Below are 18,394 nucleotides of genomic sequence, written 5' to 3'. Positions count from 1 at the left end.
CAGTTGTGTTCATCAGAAAGAAGAAAGTCAAATACACCTAGGATGGCTTGAGAGTGAGCAAGCTTGGGCTAATTTTCATTTAAAAGTGAACTAATCCTTTAAGGGCCTCTGGTTGAGAACCACTGTTTTAAAGGAACATTCTGTCATTGTTTACTTATTATGTATTGACAAGATTAATGATGCTTTTCTTTTTTTTCTTTTTTGGAGCTTAAGAGCTGCTTGTTATGGTATACTTACAGTGAATGGAAAGAAATACTGTACAGAAAATCATACAGGTTCCTAATTGTGAAATGCAAAGATTTTTTTCATTGCTTGACAGTGCCTTGTCTGTATTCTAAACTCTATAAATGTGTATATCTGTCGCATTTAAGGTTTTTGTTCATGTTGAAGTTTTAGCAATTATTAAAGATTCTGTATGTGTGGATGCTTGTGTACACTACAGCCAGGGGTCTGAGGCCATATATTTTACTGAGAAAATGAGCTCTCATCTGTGCCTAGTGATTCTTCTCATAAATAAGCAAAGGGATGATTCACCCTTTGCCTGCACTATGCATGTTAATAATACATTGTTATTTTGGGACAGTTTGTTGCCACCATGGCTGGCCAATTTCTTTTCTTTTGCTTAGAACACCCTTTCCTGTTTAATGAATATGGCAGCGTTTGATTAGCATAGATATGAACATTTACAATTATGCCATGTGCTGTGTGTGAAGACCATTTAGTCTGCAGTATTGTTTGGCAAGACTTTTTATGTCTTTGTTCATACAAAATAATGCTTTATTATTAATGCGTTGCCCTTGGTATGTTGTGTTTTGTTTTGTTTTTTACTTTATCTCACAAAGTATGAGATGATAAAACAAATTTGATATTATATGTTTTCTTCAGGTGCTTGCCTCAGGTGCAAAACTCTCTGCTGTAATGCTAGGGTATTGCTATATATATAGTTGCTAGGGTGGTCTGAGTGGTTGCTAGGGTATTACTATGGTTTTCTGGGTTGTTCTGTGTGGTTTTTATTGCCAAGCACTTGCTATGCAGCAAGTTTTCTGGGTGTTTGCTACAGTATACTGTTTTTCTAAGTTTTTCATCACATTGCTATGCAGTTGCTAGGGTTTTCTGAGTGGTTGCTAGGGTGTTGACTTACTGCCAAATTTAAAATCCCAAGTTCCAAGTGTGATTGAGTGGAGGCGGGGACTAATTTGTATATCTATGGGTCCACATATACTAAATTAAGCAAGGGTATAGAGTTACAGTACATTCATATGGAAGTTTAAAAAAGGTCATTGTGACTTTTCTTGCAATTTCCTTATTTTTTCTCGAAATTGCGAGTTTATATCTCGCGGTTCTGCCTTCTTAGATATAAACTTGCAATTATGAGTTATATGTCTCACAATTCTGACTTTATAACTTGCAATTGCATTTATATCATGCAATTCAGATTTTTGATTAGAAAAGATTTTTTTAGAAGTTTTTAAGGGATAAAATTAATAACTGCAGGGGGAACACTTAAAGGGTTAGTTCACGCAAAAATGAAAATTATCCCATAATTTACTCACCCTCAAGCCATCCTAGGTATATATGACTTTCTTCTTTCAGTCAAACAAACACAATCTGAGTTATATTAAAAATATTCGGGCTCTTCCAAGCTTTATAATGGGAGTGAATAGTAACCGATATTTTCAAAAAAGCACATACATCCATCATAAAAGTAATCCATACATCTCTAGGGGGTTAATAAAGGCCTTGTGAAGTGAAGTGATGCATTTTTGTAAGAAAAATATCCATATTTATAACTTTATAGACTACAATCACTAGCTTCTGGTAATGTCCGTCCGGCTTCAAAATATAATTTATTATTCCCTCCCTTTATAAATATATAAGAATATTTTTTAATATAAATCTGATTGTGTTTGACTGAATAAGTCATATACACCTAGGATGACTTGAGGGTGAGTAAATTATGGGATAATTTTCATTTTTGGGTGAACTAACCCTTTAAAGTTATGGACTTGAAAAATTTCTAACTGAAAGAACATGCAACAGTAATGATGTTTGTTGTAGCAAGCACCATGAATAGCTTGTAGTTGTTGTTGTTATTTAAAAACCTTGCTGTATTTTTAAAGCTGTTAAAATTAAACATTGTGATTGTATAAGTTTCTGCTTCTCATGAAAATAGCTGATTGCTCTTCTGTTTGATCATTCAATGAACTGCTATACTCCGCAATCTCTCTTTTTCTCTTTCAATGTCACTCACACATATACATCCATATAGACACCCTTAAGTATAAATATGTGTCAAATGTTAGTGAATGCTATGGAATAAATAATAGGCCAAAAACTGAATAGCACCAGGCTCTGTTGGCTAAACAAGTAGACTTTTAAGACTGCTCTTTGAAATGGCCCTTCTGTGAAGAAAAGAAGCCGTTTCACTGTGTTAATGAGGGACTGTTTGGAGATGCAGGACTCTTAGTGTGGCATTCACTCTCATCCGCAAGAGGCGAAGCAACATTAACCAACTGATTTTTTTTTTTTTTTTTTAACCCAAGGATTATACATTTTAATGAGGGAAGACATGGCTTGTTAGTGGTATTAGTCATTTGCAATGTCACAGTTAAAAATACTCCTTTTTAATGCATGCACACACATCTCAGCCTCACATCCATGGCATAGTCATTAAAAATAAAACCACAGGCTTTTAAGATTCCAAGCCAAAGCCAAAAGTACCGGGAAGAAAGAGTCTCTTGGAAACAATGGTGTGGAATCATCATTTGTTGTTGTTTAAAACCCAATGAGGGTTTCTAAGGTTAAGCTGGCTTTTGATGTGTTTTTAACTCATTTTAGCCTAGCGGGGGGATTAATTTTGCCCCCGTCCTGCCTCAAAAAACCGCTCTCGAACACAAGTTCTCATTTTCAACATAGCGAGCGCTTTTTATTAAAAGAAAAAAAAAAAAGAGAGAGAGACCAGTATCGTCTCCTCCCTGACTTCCTGCTATAATTTGAGTTAATGAAGATGTGGTCGTAGTGCGTGTGGTCCTCTGGAAAATGATGGTACCGTGAAAATATTGCTATGCAGTACTTTCGTCCCTTCCAAAATTAGCTTCTTTTTTTTTTTCTCTACGCAAACTGTGGGAGCCCTCTCCAGCCAGGGATGTTGACAATTACCCATGAGATTATGGTGCATTATTTTATTTCACCATTGGAAATGAAAATAACTCCAGGGCCTTCATGCCATACGCACACGCAAATGCATTACACATGTGTTCATTTTCTCACCTTGAACTCGGCTGTTATAAATGACGTTAAGACGAGGCACATGGGCGATGGGTACACCAGCTTGGCCTTAAATTTCTGCTCTGTTTTAGCAAAGTAACCATATAGTCTCTTACGAATGACAGACATTTAGGAGAATCATCAAACCAGCTGTGTGCTTGTGCGAGGGAAATTTCCACAGTTGTGGGAGTCTGAATTCATCATGACAGATCATAGCTCTGCTTTGCATTCAAGAACACCCACTGTACACTTTTATTTTTGCCCTTTTTTCATTTTATCTCTTTCTTGCTCTCTGTCTCTCTGTCTAATAGCATGGCCATTTGTCTTTAATACCGTGATGTAGTTTTTCTACTTTATTTACAACTTGTATTTTTAATTTAATTATTTTTGATGCAAGTTTAGTTTTCATTTTAACATAGTTAATTTTAGTTTAATTTTATATATATATATAATGTGTGTGTGTGTGTGTGTGTGTGTGTGTGTGTGTGTGTGTGTGTGTGTGTGTGTGTGTTTGTGTGTGTGTGTGTGTATATATATTGGCACAGTCTAGATTTATTGCTATACATGTGTGTTGTAAACGTTTCAAGTTTTTTATATATACAGAACCATGCATCTAAATCAAAAAATATTTTTTATATATATATTTTAATTTTATTTTTAGTTATATATTGATTTTTATTTCAGTTAATAAAAATGTTTTCATTTACTTTTCATTTCAGCTGAACTACAATAAAAATACATCAGATCTGTTCTTGGACTGTTCTTGGGGTTTATTAAAGTCCCAGTGAAATGAAAATTGCAGTTTTGTGGCTTTTAGTCAGTATCTTTTAGCTTTGAGGCTATCTATATGCTAGTGCAGTCCTGTGAATAATGGCAAAATTCATCTTTAGCAGATTTATGCATTTAAAATTTACTGCCTTTCTATTCTGGGAGCCATAATGTAAATGTTCATGACACACAGGACAGGTTTTTGTCCAATCAAATGCTGTTTAGAATCTGAATTTCTTCCTAATGATCTTCTTACTACCACGTGCTATGATTAGAAGTAGCAAATCATAGTTTAAGGCTGTATCCAGTGTGTCCATCCCAAATTTCCTGTTTCAATATGAAACATTTTTTCGTAAAGAATAGTTTTAAGTATATTAAAACAACAAGTCGCAACATGTCTCTGTAGGAAATAACAGATGTTAAAAACAAACTCTTCTGTTAAAGGAACATTATAGGTATTGGCGAGCCGAACCTGAGCAGCACTCGTTAAATTGGCTTTTTAAGATTGAAAGGAGAAAAGGCAGACAGATGCAGGGCATATGCACCTGATTGGACTGTAAATGAGGGTGGAGAGATGTCTGTCTGGGCCACGCTGAGCTTAGATTGGGCCACTCTATGCTGATTACCAACTGCAGCTTTATGGTATCTGAATGTGAACTTGTATGCAGGGTCATGGTCAGCGCTCATTTCCAGACAAAGAATCATGCATGGAGAAGCTTAACTAGTCCTGATTAGTGAAGAGAGGCAGGGGAGAAATGTAAAACCACTCCATGACCCTGCCTAGGTCACAGCTGCCCTTTGGGGGCAGGGGATTGGTGGGCTCTTTTCACCTTCCCTCATGCAGTTGAACCTGAACGCTCGGCTTGATCACGCGTCAAGATCAAGCTCATTTAAACAACGTCTGACAATCAGCATCTGCGATCAAGGCAGAACTCTGCCGTTGGGTGCGACCCATTGAGAACGTTTTAACCCCTGAATTCCTCAGGCTCCTACAAGATCCTCTTCGCCCCTGTTAGCCGGAGTGGGACGCGAAGGGTTAATCCTGAAAGAGAGGTGACCTTTATCCTTCCTAGCTCAGTCCCCTCTTTTTTATCAAGCCTCTCCAAAGGGACTCATCATACGTGAGGCTCTACGGAGGGAGAGAGGAGAGCATTGTCCTTATCACCTCCTCCCAGAAAGTGGGGAGTAATAGGACTTTGTAAGGAGAAATGAAGCCAGGCCCGATGGTAGCTGATTAAAAATTGACTCTGCCACATCAAAGAGAAGTTGAAGGTGAAAATGATGATCACTTCCCTCTCTCAGGGACCCACCACCATTTCTTTTATTCAACCTTGAAAGATTCCCACTGAATGAGGAAATCTCCCCCGAGCCCACTCATTGGAGATGGAACCTGACGAATGAAGATCAGTGAGCACTTCATTCTCCATATTAGAAAAATCATATAATTCAATTTTTTAGCTAATGACATCTTAGGACAGGGGTGTTTTGTTATCAGTGTGGAGAAATTAATCTAGCCTTGAGTCCATGTGCTGACTGTAGTCTAATTGCTTTGCTTAAAGGAGGGGAAATGTGGGGATATATTCATGCATATGTGGTAGGGATGTGTGAAAGTACAGATTTTGAAAACCGAATGCTAGTCATGCAGTGCGGTTCCTATCTATTTAACAAAGACCGAAATCTCCAAAAATGTTGGGCAAGATTGTGATTTTTAGTATATATATATATATATAATGTCCTCTCACTTTCAACTGCTTTATTTCCCCAGCAATTTTTTTTTATCATGTGATAACAAAAAGATCCAACAACAGAGACATAAACTGAACAAATTTTATGAACTGCACCAGATTTGCCAGTTCTTGCTGTGAGATAACCCCACCCTTCCACCAAGACACTTGCAAGTTATAGCACACATCTGGGAGAACACATGGTTACGTTTGGTTTGGCACGTACGATCAGCTGTCCTTCCGGTCTTCCTGTACACTGTCTTAGGCATCTTACATTATGGACATTGCAGTTTATTGCTCTGTTCACATCTGCAGTCCTCATGTCTCCCTGTAGCAGGTCTATGGCATGTTCATGCAGCTGTACAGGGATCCTGGGCATCTTTCTTTTAATGAGTCAGTAGAAAGGTCTTTTTTCCTAAGTTATTGCAACTGTAACTTTAATTGTCTACTGCATGTAAACTGTTAGGGCCCTATAATACACCCAGCGCAATGCGATGCAAGGCGCAGCACAAGTGTGTTTGCTAATTTGCGTTTTCCCGTTCAGCGCCACGTCCTTAAATTATTAAATGCATTTGCGCCAGTTAGTGCGCCCATGGGCGTGCTGGTCTAAAAAAGAGGTGTGTTCAGGTGCATTGCCGGCGCATTGCTATTTTAAGGAGCTGAAAATAGACTGTGCCAACTCAAACCTGGTCTAAAGTCAATGCCGCAATATTTTTTGTTAGAGCGCGTTGGTAGAAACTGCGCCTCTGGGCGCGTCCACAGTGCGCGTTGACTTTGCTTATTACACACAGGGATGCGCATCACACAAACATGCCAAACATTAAAAACTAAAGGATTACAGTGTAAAAGAATATTATTGTGTAGGCTACATAAATATAAAAAAGTAATGATGAATAGTCATTGCGTGTATTAGAATTAGGCTACCTATTTTCAGTTCAGCCTATTACTATTTATAATGATGAACGAAATTGGCTAATTAATTGAACAATCGTGCCAATACACACACATATATATTAACTGACTCATCGCGCGGAGCTATTTGAAAGCCTGCATTTGCAAGCCCGCTTTAACTTCGTGCACGAGCAGATCGGTGTCTTCGCTTGAAAAACGTTCAGCTTTTCCGCCAACAAATTCCGGCATGTAAATAGCAATCCGCCATGGCGCGAGCGCATCTCACTCTTAAAGGGAATGGGAGATGACACTCTGATTGGTTTATTGAACGGTTACGCACATTACTCATTAAGAGAATAGGGACAACCCATTTCAAAAATGCGCCCCGGCGCACGAACCGTTTTTCCGTCGTTAAAATAGCAAAAGTGGATTTGGACACGCCCTGAGTGCACCTGCGCCATGCGCTTTACACTTTCCGTTTAGATCGTTAAAATAGGGCCCTAAGTGTTTTAAGGTCTGTTCCACAGGTGCATGTGAAATAATTGTTTATGGTTCATTGCGCAAGCATGAAAAACATTGTTTAAACATTTTTCCAATAATAATATGTAAAGCCTATTTAGATTTTACATAATTATCTTATATCAAATACAGTATACCAAAAAAAGGGATTTATTTATTTATTTATTTATTTGTTTTTTGCTGAGTTTATATACCTAAATTCGTGCAGAAACACTAGCTTATAGAAACACTCAGTGTACTCTTTAAGGGTTAGTTCACACAAAAATGAGAATTCTGTCATTATTTAATCACCTTCATGTCGTTCAAATCCTGTAAAATATGTTTGTTCATCTTCAGAACACAAATTAAGACATTTGTAATGAAATCAGAACGATTTCTGTCCTTCCATTGAAGTCTACTCTACCACTTTGACGCTTCAAAAAGAGATCGTAAAACTAATCCATATGAACTGAGTGGTTTAGTCCATTTTTTCTGAAGAGACACGATTGCTTTATATGATGATCAGATTTAATTCACATATATTCACATATAAACATTGATCAGCGAACAGAAGCTCAGAAACAGAAGCTCAAATGAACTTGCTTGATGCGCGAGAACCTCGCTGGTTCTTGCAAAAGCTCAAACGTGCTGCGTAACACACAAGAATGAACCTCATTGGTTCTCGCACATCAAGCAAGCACGCTTGAGCTTCTGTTTACTACAACTGATGTGTGCGTTGATGAATGTTTATATGTGAATAAAACCTTAAGTCTGTTCATCATATAAAGCGATCGTGTCTCGTCAGAAAAAATGGACTAAACTGCTTGATACATATCTTTACTGGACAGGAGTGTTTAAGGAGAGACAGGAAGCAGTGGGAGAGGAGAGAGGACAACGAGATCAGGAAAGTAGGAAAGAGCCTCTGGCCAGAACTGAGACTTTGGCTCAGACAATATGTGAGTATTTAAGCATGTCACAAGCTCAGTTTGAGATATGAAACAGCACAGATCCACTTTATAATGCCTCCGTTCAAACCTGGCTATATAGTGAGTGTTACATGTAAAGCCACTGTGTGCCATTGTTTTTGTGGTGAAACCAGAGGCATCATTAGCATATATAGTATAAGAAATCAACGGCAATCTAATCTTTTGAATGACAAAATGAAGGTGTCACATGAGGTCAGAAGCTCCCAATGGCAAGCTGATGTGTGTGGTGTCAGAATTTGACAACAGTGAGAGAGCTTGTGCGCTTACACGTTGAATCAAGCTGATCCGTAATGGAGGATGACATATCTAAGCAAAATGCTAAAATACCATCTGACAGGCTCACAATAACAGCAGCATCACTCAGCCACACCGAATCTGGAGTGTATTTAAAACAGCACCAAATGCTTAATGTATGGGCAATTTGACCTCAATAATATTTTTTGACCAAGATTACTAAAAATGGCTGTGTACAGCACCGCAAATAAGCATATACTGTGCTATATTCAGATATTTAAAGATTGCTTTGAGTCACAGTTTGTGATTTATATTTAAATACTGTATACACTACTGTTCAAATGTTTTAAATGTATGATTGTGAAATATCATTGCAATTTATGTATTAATGTAATTTATTCCAGTTCTGTCTTTAGTGTCACATGATCCTTCAGAAATCATTCTAATATGCTGATTTGAAACTGAGATGCTTTTTCTTTGATGAATACAAAGTTCACAAGCATCTTCGGACCCATTTATTAAAAAAAAAAAACACATTTTTTTAAAAAATATCTTTTGTAATATTTTTCAAGGAACTGTACAGTAGATTTTGTTTTTTGTTTTTCTGGACAATTCTAAAGATTTTTTGTATATATATATATATATATATATATATATATATATATATATATATATATATATATATATATATATATATATATATATATATTAATTTATTTATTTTTTACCACAAGAAAATTGAGAAAAATTAACTATTAATTTTTCCATTTAGTTTATTTATTGATTGTTGTCCTTTCAGTAAATTAAGCTAATTGTGTAGTGCAGTCAGATCCATAAAAATATAAGTTTTTACCTCTCTCTGTCACTGTTTCTCTTTCACACTTTCGCTATTATGTCTATTATGAATATCAGAACAAGCTGATGAAACTCTGGCCAAATTAGGCCAGTAAACTCACCAAAGTTGTGCTGTCAAAATGTCATGTATTTACAAATGTAATTACAGGCCCTGGCAACCCCTCTCCATTAAATGACAAGCAGCGCAATCCAGAATGACAGTGTGCAGAATTAAAATCAAACATGTATCTTTGAAAGTTTGCACCAATAAAGGCATCTCTTGCTCTGGCAATAAAAATTTCACACCTATTAACGCAATATCTGTGCGTACTCTCCCGCTCTATCGTTGTAATGTGGCTGGGGACGTTCAAATGGATTTATCAGACAGGAGAGAGACAGTTAGAGAGCAAGTTCTCTAGGGAAGTCGAACCACAGCCCTGTGAGTTTGCCAGTAACAGTGGCCCTGTCATGGGTTTGTGAATTTCACAGTTTAGTGCTAATAGGCAGATTATGAAAAGAAACTAACCATGTCCACAAATCCCTTTACTTTTCTCCACTCTGTACTGCCAGTTTAAGAAAAAATGTATATTAATTTATGTTTGTCGTCAGAGTAAGTCCTCTAACCTATCTGTGATCTCTGTGCATTTGCATTATTTATGCTTGGCCTCATTATGCATGCATTACTGTAAGCAAATAGCATTAAATGAATTCTCTGTTTGGTTGCATTGCTGTTTAAAACCATATCTGGGATAATCTTGCTCTCCCTTGCTTCCTAGGTGAGAAAACAGTCCGATAACCATCTCATCTCCTCGATCTCTCTATCAGATGCTCACAGGAGATGATAGCTAACACTCGGGCCCTCTGCGCTCAGTCTAACCGAATATCAAACAGATTTTCCCCGATGTGCGCACAGAAGCTCCCACCTTTTAGAACGGCTAAGTTCATCTATGTAGACTATTAGAGTAGTCTGCAGTCAAATTGACTGTGACCCCCCCTCAGTACATGTCTTCCCGTTGTAGTAGCGACTAGAGCATTCAGGTGAAAAAATAAATGAGTTCATTTAGACAGCTCCATCAAAACAAGACCGAGCAAGAGAGATGACAGGGCCTAACTGAGAACTCCATCTGGAGCGGACAGAAGTTATCTGAGGGCCAATCAGGTCCCTCATCCATTTCCATTTCATCAAGTCAACGTACTTCTCCATCTTCTCCCTCCATTTCCAGCCTGTGTTTGATAATGTATGCTTCCTGCATGTTTAAGGTTCATGATAGCAGCAGTATAGACATCTCCATATGAATGTAGGCGGGTATAGGGCGCGAAGAAGAGCGAATGATAAGAATTTAGTGGACCCTGCAGAAGCCCTCGGTGGTTTTTCCGCCACATATCAAAAAGGGCATTAGATTCTGGCATGCTTGAGAAGTTTGGCTTGGCGGGGTTCCAGGCTGTAATAGCCGGGGATATGTAGGTTCTGAATAAGGTGCACTTGTGCTGCCAGTCGAATGGGGGAATAGCGGTTTGCGCTGGCAGGGCGCCTGACCACAGACGCTGCAATTGTCCCCCCCACCACCACCACCCCCCATCCCCCCTCCCTGTCATCTTTCACATGGGCTGCGTTAAGCACAAGCGCGAGCGTGCCAGGAAAGATCGTTAGCTATTTAGATGGGCAAAGTATTGGAGGAGAGATAAGTGCCAAAAGAAGGGAGGGGGGCAATGAAAAGTTTGTTAGCCTCGGGCTTCTATGACTTTTAACATCATTTTCTAGTATTTTGCCTTCCTTTTTTCTTCACCTTCTTTTTTTCTTCTTCTCCAAACCCAGTGCAACTGTCAGATTTCAAGAGGATGCACCCAGTGTTTCTGCTAATTTTAATTGGCTCGGTAGGAATCATTTTCCATTGGGGATTAGTGCAAGCTGTTCTAATATAAGCTAGGGTGGTGCTTTTGTTCGTACCGTATGTGTGTGCATCACTGTAGGTCAGCTTTCAATGCCTAAAGTGGGGCAGGTAGAGTTGGCAGGGCAGGGGCTAAAGCGTATCTTTGTAAGTCCGTCTGCCTGTAAGACTTAATTACGGCACTTTATGAAATAGTAATTATGATAATGGCAACACATGCATGTAATATTGAATTTTTAATAAAGAACATCATGTGCCTGCTCACTTTTTCCTCAGAATAATTCTTAGATGTAGCATTTGCTTAACACGCACTTGAAATGCCTCTCTGCTTGTGTAGCAACGGAATAATTCATTAAAACAAATTCTACATTATTACAAAGGCCTCAAATGAAATGTGACCAATACTAAAAGATGTAATGCATTGGTATAAAATATGCATGAAATTATGTAAATTATGTAAGTGGGGTGGAAAACGACTTGCAGCTATACTTTGGGATTTCTGACAGATCGCCAGGATTCAGACAGGAGCGACAACTGGTGATTTTTAAAAATTTTTTTTTTTTTCTCTCAAAAATTGAGTGGAACCATCACGTTGTCGTTGTACAGACAGCACCTATGTACACAAGCGCGTTCTTCAGTCAAAATACTCGCACCAAGTAATTTCCTGTTTGTTTTTATCATTTTTCTAGGAAGAGCACACCAATGGGTGGGGGTTGAATCCATAATGTTCTCAGACGGCCTCCTCGCTGCCCGTCTGTCTCGTGTCATTATCTCGATTTGGACGTTTCACTTCATTTTAACAAATGGCCTCCGTCACAGCGCGCTCGGGGTGCAGGGGAAGAGGCGTCCATTTTGGAATTTGATCAAAGAGAGCAGAATTGTGTTTGATAATGTTACACCCTCTGAATTTTCAGTTCACTGAGGCTCTGTTGTTAATTTTCAGTGTGGATGTTTATTATCTGCATCTGGTTAAATGTAGGGCTGCCAATTTAGAGTGTAGTAGCCGGTGGTCAGTATGAGTTCTCTGATATATTGAGCTATCATGCTATTGGAGACCAAGGTATATATATATATATAATAGTGATGATTATGCATCTGCACATGCGATAATATGAAGGCTGTCATACCTTTTATTAAGATACTCAAACAGAATTTCTCATATTTAATGTATTTACAGTAATGTGCTCATTAGGATGTTTAATTAATCTGCATATCATGTATTCATTACATTTTTAATCGATTGATAGACTTAAAAGATGATGTGTCTTCAGTTAATAGCTCAGCATCAAATAAATACAGGCTTAGGTTTGCCGAGGTACTGACTTGAGAGCAGAGGAGTGGATCCTGAATATGCTACAAAATATTCTAATCTGACATTTTTATTGCTGGTTAATGCAAAGGGATTTGCATGTTGGGATGTATTATCTTACTGTAACAATAGAGCGTTCGTGTCAAAATCCAAAAGCGAAGTACACGTTTCTCAGCTGTCGTTGTCTGTCATCTCTGTCTCTCTCTCATCTGCTGCCCTCTATTGGCATATAAATACAGGGGGAAACTCTGGCACAAAGAGCTCTGCATGAATTCGGTGTGTATGGACAGCATTTTTTTTTTTTTTTTTTTGTATTTGAATTAAACACATTCCATATCTCAGATTAAACGCATTTCATTTTCTTTATTACTCTCCAGATTGATTTTGTCATAAGAAATGGTAAACATTAAACATCCTGATAAAAAGCGCATTACTGTAAATAGATTAAACATGAGAAATGTTGTTTGTTCACTAGAGTATCTTGATAAAAGGTATGACAGCTTTCATATTATTGCATGTGCAGAGGGATAATAGTTACCATTAAAATCATTCTCAATCACAGCCTCAACCTCTCTCTGACATATTACAGCTATTCACCATAATAGTTCACTGTTCCCCTTTCAAATCCACATTGTTTATTCATGAAACGAAATATGTTATTGCATTTAGTGTTTTACAGATGTAAATCATTTGTGATCATTTACATCAGGACAGGTTGAACAGCCATTGTCTGAAACTGTGACGCGTGTTGAGTGTGTTGCGTTGGGGAACGAGAGTGGATCATGAGTGTTTGTAATTATATCCCATTTTGCTTCAGACTATGAACCGAAATGATCATTACAGCTCTGGTGATTTAAGCCTCATGGATGTGTTTATCTCAGCTTGAATATTAATTAAATACATTATTTCTTGCTACTTTTTTTATCTATAATGCGTAAGAAGACACTGGGAATCTAGTGAACATGCAGGGCCGTTAATTTGTATTTTAAAAACTGTAATATTTCAATTATGCATTCTTTATCAGAATATGACTGTGCTGAATTGAATCCCTAATGTGGAAACATCTTAAAATTACATTCAATTAAACAGAATTGTGTGTATTAGATGAACCATATGTGGCATAAAAACCCTTTAGGAACCGATAGGGCCTGGAAATATTTGGAAAGTTTTTGGTAGATGTAACTGTGCTTCCAAACTGAGTCTTTAAACGTGAAAAATAGATAATTACAATTTAGTTTTTTAAAGACTGGTCATTGTGGACAATTTGAGTAACTGTGATGTGATCTGTCATGTTGTGCGCCATTATATTGGAATAAAAGTGATTTTAAAACATGTAAAATAGCCACAGTCAAAGCCCAGAGGAAGGGAACAGCAGGGGCAGGAAGAGATGAATAGAAAAAATAGGAAGAGAATGCAAGCTTATAGCAGAAATGATTGCACCAAGATAAGAATTATGCCAATAACAGCAAAACCTGGGCGAGTGTACAGGATACAGTTTGTTTTTATTGGACCGCTGCTTTGAGAACACTATATAAACAGGGCAAGTGCATCGACCACCGTTTGAAGTAAAGACTAACACAAGCCTGTGTGAACCGAGGCAGATCAGCCTTTTAACTTACATTAAGGCCGTTGCTAATGCCAGTGCCTGTTTGATTACATGTTGCAGACAGGTAAATAGGCCTACGAGTAGAGGTTGAATAGCAAAAGCTCTTAAAGGTGAAAATGGCTGCCTTAAATAGCATTTGTTCTCTTGATTATACAACACAAGTTCCCCACAAATATTCGCAAATTTGGAAATGGGAATGAAAATATCCCGAGCCCTGTCAGAATCCTCACGGTCGGCATAATTATCAAGTCGAATGTGCCTGCAGACTATAATCAGCTGTTTTAGATGGATTTTTCTGCCTCTGTCATCTGTCCTGGAAAATTACAGTACAGCTGACTGCCGTATATTGAGGAATTGTGTCATATACTGGCAATTTCCTGCCCATGTCAGACATTCTTTACTTTAATATGACTGCCATTGCTCTTAATAAAACGCTCTCCTCCATATACATTGCTGCCATGTCCCAGAGTACGCCGTGCTCTGCTCAATACCCTCTTTAAATATTTACCTCTGCTGAATGACAATGGGAGTCTAGGAAAATAAGCTCCAAATTGTGAGTCCCTCACTGGTGCTTATAGTCTTAAGCAGCCGCGTGGAGAGCTTAGAGACACTGCGCAGCAGAAAATGGAATTTCCTATCAGTTGATCAAAATGCAGCCGCAGCCGCCGTGTGTCTATAATTCACCGGGCTGCACCGCGGGATTGTTTAAGGAATCCTAAATTAAGAGAGAGATTGAGATGCTGTCGGGAAAGCAATTCCCCCATCAAAAATCAGCCCTGAATGTCCATCAGAACACGGGGTGGAAGGACGGTGGGCGAAATGCTGGCATGGTGGCTCAATTCTAAGCGTGTCGCCTTTTCATAACTCGTTGGTGCCCGATAATGAAAGACAAATCAACACGCCTGAGAAATACATACCTCTCGGTAAGAAACGTGTGGTACAACTAAACAAAAATTAGAGTCCCAGCGCCAGTAACAGGTAACAACTGAAATAAATCAAACGCATTTCCTCGCTCGTTTAGATCAATTGTTACTGCAGTCATCACACTTAATGTTTCCCAGTAGATCATTTAAATGAGCTTTGGCGTTTAGGGCTTCTGCTGAATTTTAATCTACTATTCATTTGTCCTCAGGTTGGAAACACAAACTGCTTTATAGTGCTGCTTGTCTAACGGCCTCCGATTGCACTTAAATCTTTGATTTACGTATGTCTGCTGCAATTAGTCCCATATTAAAGCGAATCAGTTGTCAGCTCACATTTTAGATTTCTAGATACATTGTTTGGACATCCTTCATGGTGCTTCATGGCAACGTGAAGGCTGAATTTTTAGTGTGAATTGTGTGAAGGCTTAATTTTTAGCAGAAATTACTCCAGTCTTCAATATCTCGATCATTCAGAAATGTTGAAAACAGTTCTGTCATGACAACTCTCGGAGTGTTTGGCATGGGAATGGGTATGACAATGTTGTATGTTTGGTCTTGGCAGAATAGATCTGCTACGCTGTTGCTCCAGAGCAAGTACGGGACATTCTACTGCTAAGACATACACGGCACGCTGCTGTTAGCAAGCAAGACATGCTGTTGCTGTACAATATAGCATACATGAATTACCTGTAGTCTATACAGGTAGAGCTGGGGAAGATGGAGGGTTTCTGAAAGCGCACTGCACTGCTAAGGAAGATGTTAGCCAAGTATTTTGAAGATTGAGCACGCAAGCTCATTCTGAGCCCTATAGATATTGTGATACATTAACCAAAAAAACAAAAACAAAGATATGACATCCAAAATATGTAAGGTAGTACATCTCTTTTATTGAATCCAAAAGGTTTTAATTATATTTTACTACATATAAAGGTATTTTAAAGATTTTGAAGTGTCAAATGGTCATCCAGTTTAACCGACCAAAGGCCAATACAGCCATTTCATTTGTGATTAAAATATCTTAAAATGTAATAAATGTATTTTTTTTTTTATTCAGGCATGATTTTATAACATCATTTATCAACATAGTGCAAAATGGTATTAAAATTATGTGTAGAAGTCATTGCTTTGTTACGAGAAAGAAATAAAATCATTGATGTCATTCGGTCATGCGGTCATGCGGTCAATATCATGTGACAGGATGTGACATCATTCAGACACCTGCAAAGGACCACATGGTCGAAGAAAAGTTACTAACTCTCTCTTAACTATTTGAAAAATGTATGTTTTCATTTGTTCATTCACATGTTCTGAAACAACAGGTCATTCAGTACAACCACTATAAAACATGGAAAATGTTGTAATATTTTAAAAACTTGTACTAAATATAATATGTTTGATTGTCTTTTTGCTAGCTAGCTAGATATCAGCCTGTTAGCACTGTTTGAAAATACTGTCATTCGGTATAACCAAAAGTGTAATTCGGTCGAAAATCGAAATTTTGTCCATCTTGTAAAAAATGACAAAAGCAGTGTTAACTTACATACACCTTTGTATCTAGGTATATCTACCATTGAAAACCCTATTTTGGCTGACCACTAGTCTTAAAACTGCCATATGAGGCTTTTTATGACCTTTTTATGATCAAGCTCTTGCCCAATCATTTGAATCAGTTATTGATCTGTCTCCTGGACTTTGTTATGTGGGCATTTCTCAGCATCACCCTCTGCTGATTTACCCAGATACGCAAGAGTGACTGACAAAGCATCCTGATCCAGTCTTATTTTACAACTTTAGCATATTTACCGAGCTGTTTGAGAAGCTGAGCTATTTTCAGCAAGGATAATGGATGCTGCTATGCTGTGCAAGTTTTAATGACTTTCCTACACATTAAAATAATCTGTCATTTCAATTAAAGCTCTGTCAGCTGCGTGATGTCTCCCCGCACCTCCCGTACAGTGTCAGCACACTCCTTTCCTCCTCCGGTGGGAGTTCACTCAAAGCCCCCCCAAAAAACAAAGCAGAGTTTCAAGGGAAATTGTTTGACAGCAGCTTAAAAGCGAGTCAGGAATAACTTATCAGGTGAGGGCACACGCTCACTTTAAAGGGTCATTTCATTAAGATTACATTCCCTTCACTCAAAAAACAGAAAGATTGAGCAAACCTAAGGAGAGGAAAAGTTTTATGGATCACTGAACTTTTTTTGCTCGTACATGAGGAGTTTTTCTTACCAGATATATTGACGAGGCCTCTTTGAAAAGCAGCAAGTACTTAATCAAGGATCCATCTTGTTTTCCTTTAGATAAACACATACATGTAACAACAGTATTTGACCTGCCATGATTTGATCTTCTCAGGGGCTTCTCTTAAACATATTTGGAAAGATTGATGTATAGATAATAAAAATGGCAGATGAGGGGTTTTGCAAGACCAGCCGCCTCCTTCATTACTCAGTTACAGTTTTGTTTACTGAAGAGCCCTTGACCTACTTTCAGTTCATCATTTATTCAATCTAATTTAATTCGCTTCATAGCCATGTTCTTTAAGAAAACAACTGGGCTTGACCTGAAGACGGTCTCTAAAAGCATCCAACGTTCAATGTTATGATTGCTAATTATAAACTGACTATTAAAAGTGCACTCTGCTCCATTTCTTGTTGTTTTAGTGCATCGGTGACTTCATGAGATGTAGAGCCTCTTAAGTCTGAATTTGTGTCCTTCAAATGAGAACCAGCTGAAATCTGTTTCACATTAGCTGCTTCAGGACCGATATCTATGAGTACACCTGAAACTATTTTTTATTTTTCATGAAGTCCTTTTTCTTACACTTTCAGAAAAAAGTGTGAAAATTGCATCCTTAGGGGTGCAACATCTTGTCAATTGGGCAGTAGCCTTAAAGGGACAACTTTGATCTTATTAACTTTGTACCCTGAAAAGGTACATATAAATAGAGTATAGTAATATTATGTACCCTTAAGGTTAGACTTAGGGTACTTGGACTTGGACTGCAATTGTGAATTATGAACTCTGACTTGGACATATTCGGGTGGACTTGTAGTCGAACTTGACAAGGACTCGGAAATTCGAAACTTTTTCTTACCGATCCAGTTGAATCCATGTCATGTGTCACAAATTCAGTCCTTTTTTAATACATGTATTGTTCTCATTAGATGTGAAGTATATATACTGAATCTTTATTTTTCTGGCTTAAACAGTTACCTTTTACTGGTGGACTAAAGTAGAATACAGATATAATTAAATGTAACATGTCTCTTCGCTATAATAGCAAATAAATGAGGAAGCAGGGATATTTAAAATGCTCCTATGTTTATTACTACATTCACACTGTTTCTGTAATATAGAAAGCACTGCTATAAAGAGGATTAAAGCAGCCTATATATCAATAAGACACTTTGGCTGGAATAATTGCATTAGTATTTACTTTTCTCCACTTCATCTCAGCCCTTGC

The sequence above is a fragment of the Chanodichthys erythropterus genome, chromosome 23 (genome assembly GCF_024489055.1).
Source record: "Chanodichthys erythropterus isolate Z2021 chromosome 23, ASM2448905v1, whole genome shotgun sequence".
Lineage (NCBI taxonomy): Eukaryota > Metazoa > Chordata > Actinopteri > Cypriniformes > Xenocyprididae > Chanodichthys > Chanodichthys erythropterus.
The sequence above is the reverse complement of the archived record's forward strand: the minus strand, read 5'-3'. Positions refer to the sequence as shown.